A 5,535-nucleotide genomic window follows, 5' to 3' on the forward strand; every position below is an offset into this window, starting at 1 on the left:
ACAATCAATTCCTTTTACTGCAGTTTTAAGCAACACTTTGTCTGTTAACTCTGAAGCAAAGATTCTGGGCTTAATACACTGGTGAAATTGTTCTCAAACAGCTCATCTGTGTGAAAACATGACTGCTGTAAAACTGCCAAAGTGAGAGCATACAAGTACTAATCATACAAGCTCGAACGGTCTGTGAGCTGCTTGAGCCTAAATGCCAATGGTTCTATGGTTTGAATTAAAGAGGCCTTTAAGTTAGACCATTTCCATCTTTTTGCCTGCCTTGCTAGAAATAAGCATTTCCTCCACATGCCACTGGCAGCTTTCCCTTCTATCTAGACGAAACTACAGGCCCACTTTTAGTTACACAGAAGTGTTGAGATACAGTGGTACCTCTGGATGCAAACGGGATCCGTTCTGGAGCCCAGTTCACATCCTGAAGCAAATGCAACCCGCGTCTGCGCGGGTTGCAATTCGCTGCTTCCGCACAGGCGCATGACGTCATTTTGAGCGTCTGCGCATGCTGTGAAACCCGGAAGTAATGCGTTCCATTACTTCCGGGTCGCCGCGGAGCGCAACCCGAAAATGCTCAACCCGAAACTACTTCAACCCGAAGTATGACTGTACTCCGCTGATGGACGTAGTGGCCGGGAATGAAACCCCTGTGCGTAATGGTCATTCAATGTCTTTTCCAGATCAAATACAATATTCACATAACACTTGCATCTGCTCAAAATGGATGCCTTTATAGGGCACTATGAATTTCTTCCAGTATTTTAATCACACCATCTTTGTAGTACCAGATCTAGAAGTTGGGATTTATTTAAAAAGTAATACTTAGCTATAAACCACAGAAACAACAAGCATGCATTCTCATTTATTATTCCTTAAGTTTCAGGAACTGAGGAGAAATAGGCTTTCAGTAACGTATATGTCAGTGTATGCTACTATGGACATACATTATACATGCAAACTCACAAGATTTAGACACCTCCAGCAGTAATTCAGTCTATAAATCTAAACATAAATCCTAGAGACTAGGATCACAATCCTTGTCCTTACTGAATACTTAGTTTCAAATAAACATGCATAGAAATGTAAGTAAGTTAAAATAAGTTCTATCCCATTTTCCAAAAAGTTCAAACCAAATAAAACAGTAAAAAGATATAAGCAGTCAAAAACAAGTCAAAGAAGTTGCACACAAACACACATCTCAATTAAAAGCAGACAGTTGAATCCTGACTGTCATTTAATTCATGCCCACGACTAACTTTTCTCACCATTTCAGTGAGCTCTAACGGCAACTGACCTCATCTAGATCTAAACTAGCAGCTACAAACATATTTTTTGAATGTAATTCAATTTCCTCATTTGATACATTTTTAATAAAAACTCTCAAACAGACTAAATACACTCCGAAGAGTCAAATAGGAAAAAACCAGAGTTCATGAAAGCTGCTAGAGTTCAAATAACTTCCTAAGAAGTTAAGTATTCACATAATGTAAGAGGAGGCCATCAAAGAAGGGGCAAGGTAGCCACAGAAAAGGCTGTGTGGATTGTGTTGCAAGTTCCAATACATTACTTTAGAGTAATCATGTATGAATCTCAGTTATAGTGGTACCTCGGGTTAATAACTTAATTCGTTCTGGAGGTCCATTCTTAACCTGAAACTGTTCTTAACCTGAGGTACCACTTTAGCTAATGGGGCCTCCCGCTGCCGCTGCACCGTCACCAGCAAAGTTCTTAACCCGAGGTACGTTTTCTGGGTTAGCGGAATCCGTAACCTGAAGCATCTGTAACCCGAGGTACCACTGTATTCCTTTCTATACCAATACTGTATATTACCGTATTTTTCGCCCTATAGGACGCACTTTTCCCCCTCCAAAAATGAAGGGGAAATGTGTGTGCGTCCTATGGGGCGAATGCAGGCTTCAGGAAGCTCTCTGCAAGCCTTGGGAGCTCCACGGGAGTTCCCATCGGGCTCCCAAGGCTTGCGGATAGCAGCCTGCATCCCGAAGCCTGGGGCACGCTGCACAGCGCACCCCGGGCTTCGTGCAGATATCGGGCAGCCCCACAAGCTCGGGGGATAGCGGGGAGGCGGAGCGCCGCCATCCCGCTGTTCCCCAACCTGGTTTGGATTCCCCGACCTGGTTTTTTTGGGGGGGGGAATAAAGGGGGAAAATTTCCTTTATTCCCCCCCCCAAAAAAACTAGGTGCGTCCTATGGGCCGGTGCGCCCTATGGGACGAAAAATACGGTAACCTGTTTTATGAAAAATATTCAATGAAAAAATGCTGCTATCCATGCTCTGTTGACAGCTTATTTAAAGTACTTCAATGTATTGTTCAAGGAGCTGCTTCTGAGAACCACTTGGGAACTATAATTTATGCAAAATACAGGAACAGGTTTCCTAACTGAATTAGGTGCATGGAACTTCCAATTCTCAGACAGCCAGACACCAGCTCTCAGTCTTTTCATGGGACAATGTCAAGTGTTGGTTTTAACCTTTGAAGTACTAAACAACTTGGGAACAGAGAATCTAAAGAATCTCCTCCTGCTACAGTTGATCTGGCTTGGCATTAGGCTACTGGTCCTAGAAGGTAGATGGTGACCAAATTTAGTGTCCCCTCAATCAAGGCACTCTGCCTCTTAATTCCCTCTCTGGAGAACTTGACCAGTCGCTATTCCTGCATTCTTTTTGATGCTATATAATCTGTTTGGGCCTTTTAGATCTTTTAAATATATTTTATGGTATGAATGAATCTTACTCTACTGTATGTTACAGCTATTTTAATATAATTTTATATTTGCTTTAACTTCCTGTAAGCCACCCAAGCTTCAGCAGTAGAGCAGCTAAATAAATTCTGAAATCTTGCCAAGTATCCTGTACCATTCTTGCAAATAAGCTTTCCTAATGTTTGGTCTATGTTTTACTATTTCCATATATTTAGTTCAAAAATATTTTTCATGCCATCAGTATCAAAGATAGAAAATGGAGAATTTAATTTTTCTGCCATTTTCTCTCCTTTTCCCCATCACTAAGCTACCACAGTCATTTCTTAATCAACGAACATGCCTTCTTGTTTGCCTTGTTTTTCAGAATCCATTGCTATTATATTTAACTTTCCAATACCTATTTTCCCCTCAATATTTTCTACAAAGTATATACTAAGAATATAAGGGTCAAACCAACTAATAAGAGCCCTTATTAAAAATAGTTTTCCTGGAGGGCTACTTTGAGATGTGTGGGAGGGATGTTAATTTGCTATCACATTAAGCAAACTCCCAGCAAGTTCTGTACATATTTCTCTTTTATCATTGCTGGGATGTGTCAATTGGGAAGCTAGGTAGTACCTCTCAACAGCCAGCCTCTAGACTAGAGCATACTGTGGTTCTGCTATTCACTCTGATATAGCTTTTAACATTTTGCAACACACTATTGTTTATAAGTACAGTGGTACCTCAAGTTACAAACACCTCGGGTTACAAACTCCGCTAACCTGGAAGAGTTACCTCGAGTTGAGAACTTTGCCCCAGGATGAGAACGGAAATTGTGTGCTGGTGGTGCAACAGCAGCAAAAGGCCCCATTAGCGAAAGCACACCTCTAGTTAAGAACAGTTACAGGTTAAGAACGGACCTCCAGAACGAATTAAGTTTGTAACTAGAGGTACCACTGTATTTAATTTGGGATGCTCTATAAATCCCACATCTTTGATTAGAGTATTAATATCTAACTAATTATCTCTTTGGACTTCAGCATCATACTGACATCTTAAATCCTGCCAAAGGAGCTCACAGTTTCATAAGAGATCTAAGAATTTAACTATTTCCTTGGTCTTACCCTCAAGCATAATAAACTGAACTGGATATATATTTGTCTTTAACAAGCAGCCAAAAAACATTTACTGTTTGTGAAGGATGGCTATGAGCAAGAAGTCACTATGTCACATTTTCATGGCTGTTTCATTACTGAACACTTACTCCAGCTGGGAATGCCTACAAGAAGAAATTATTTAATATAGTATTATTGGTAAGCAGTTTGTTCTCAGTAGTCAATTTCCTATGAGGAAAACACATCCAAGATGAAGACTATCTATAGGTACAAATGTAATCAAATAAATGTTGCTGTTCAACTCAGAGCAAATAGAAGTGACGTGATAAAGACCTTGCTTCTTCCAAGGCTAAATGCCAATCTTTGAAGTGGAGGACATGTTTCCTTCATTACAGGGCTGTGAAGGCCAAAAAAAAGGTGCATGGGCTAGAAAGTGCAAGGCCAAACCTCATGCAAAAATCCAGACACTTTTTTTTAGTCGGAGAATGTCACTGACGGAGATTCCTCTTTGGAAACCATGGCTGCCCGCGCGCAGCAATCTCAGCCAGGGACACTACTGTATAAGTTACTTCTGCATGCTCCACCTCGGATTCTCGTTGCATCTCTTCGCACCGACAGTCTACCGGCGAGTTTGTTAAAACAGACACGAGCGAGAGCGTGTTTGTTAAAACAGGCACGACAAAGACGTCGGCTGCTTTTGCAGGCAAGGCAATCTCGTTTGCCCGAGCCGGGCATAAATAAGCTCTCTCTTCCCCACCCCCTACAAGTAGGGCCCGCTCATCATCCCGCACACTATTCCCTTCTGCTTGCTATATATATATATATATATTCCCCACCTCTAAGAAATAAGAGTCAAAAAGATCGGGAGCAGGAGACGAAATCAAAGGCGCCGCTATCGGCGCCAGAAGACCAGCATCAGGAGATTTTTTTTAAAGGAATCACGGCCGCCGGCGAAGAGCTCCCGGCACACACTCCGGGTCAATGGCCACGGATCGTCCTCCTCTCGCGCGGGAGGCGAATGGAAGGAGAGAGGGGCGCCGGGCAATGGAGGGGGGTGGGTGGGCCGGGCAATGGGGCGGACTGAGGGGGAGAAGAACGCGGACAAAAATCATACCGGGGAGGGAGGGAAAACGGGCCGCCAACCAGGAATAACATTGGGAATAACAACAGGGCAGGCGGCGGGGGCGAATGCGGGGCCCCCGAAGAAGGGCGAGAGGGCCGCGCGCGTGCGCTGGGGCTGGTGGAGGGGTCCCTCCCCGCCTCGCTCTCCCCAGCGCGCCTGCGCTCCCCTCACCAGGGTGACCCCCCAGGCTCGCCCTGCCCGTTGCCGAGCCCCTTGGCCCGCGGGTCCCCTCCGCCGCCGCCGCCTCACGCCGCTACCTCATCTCTGTCGGGTCTCGGGTGTCCTCTTCACCCCCACAGCAAGGACGGAGGGGCGGCAGGAGGAGCAGCAGCAGCCAGCGGTGGCAGCGGCAAAGGCCACCGCCTCCCCGAGACGCACCATCCCCGCCCGCGTCTGCTCTTGCTCTAACCGCCGCCGCCGCCGCCTCAGAGTCACCGCCGCTGTCTCGGGCGGAGTGGGGTGGGGGAGGCGCGTGTGGGCGGAGAGAGGGAAAGAGAGAGGAGCGACCTGCCCGGCTCTCCCTCTCTCGCACACCCGCCGCCTGACTGCGCAACCCGAAGAGAGGCGCAAATCCCGAGGCAGCCAACCAAGC

At 45.6% G+C, this 5,535-nt stretch overlaps 1 protein-coding gene across 7 annotated transcripts in view; it reads right to left on the bottom strand.

The window, feature by feature from the left end:
- Nucleotides 1-5,501, bottom strand: part of ITSN1 (intersectin 1) — an 86,892-nt gene extending 81,391 nt beyond the window's left edge. For 2 of the 7 annotated variants that reach the window (XM_083608830.1, XM_083608835.1), the window contains exons 1-2: nt 5,201-5,499; nt 3,830-3,984 (exon numbers count right to left, since the gene is read on the bottom strand). The gene's annotated coding sequence lies outside the window, so the exon portion shown is untranslated. Of the gene's footprint in view, nt 1-3,829; nt 3,985-5,200 lie in introns of all 7 variants that reach the window. The other 5 variants (XM_083608832.1, XM_083608829.1, XM_083608831.1 and 2 more) reach the window with 5 other exon arrangements.
- Nucleotides 5,502-5,535: the final 34 nt, after the last annotated feature.

The sequence above is a fragment of the Podarcis filfolensis genome (genome assembly GCF_964270895.1).
Source record: "Podarcis filfolensis genome assembly, chromosome: 4".
Taxonomy (NCBI): Eukaryota; Metazoa; Chordata; class Lepidosauria; order Squamata; family Lacertidae; genus Podarcis; species Podarcis filfolensis.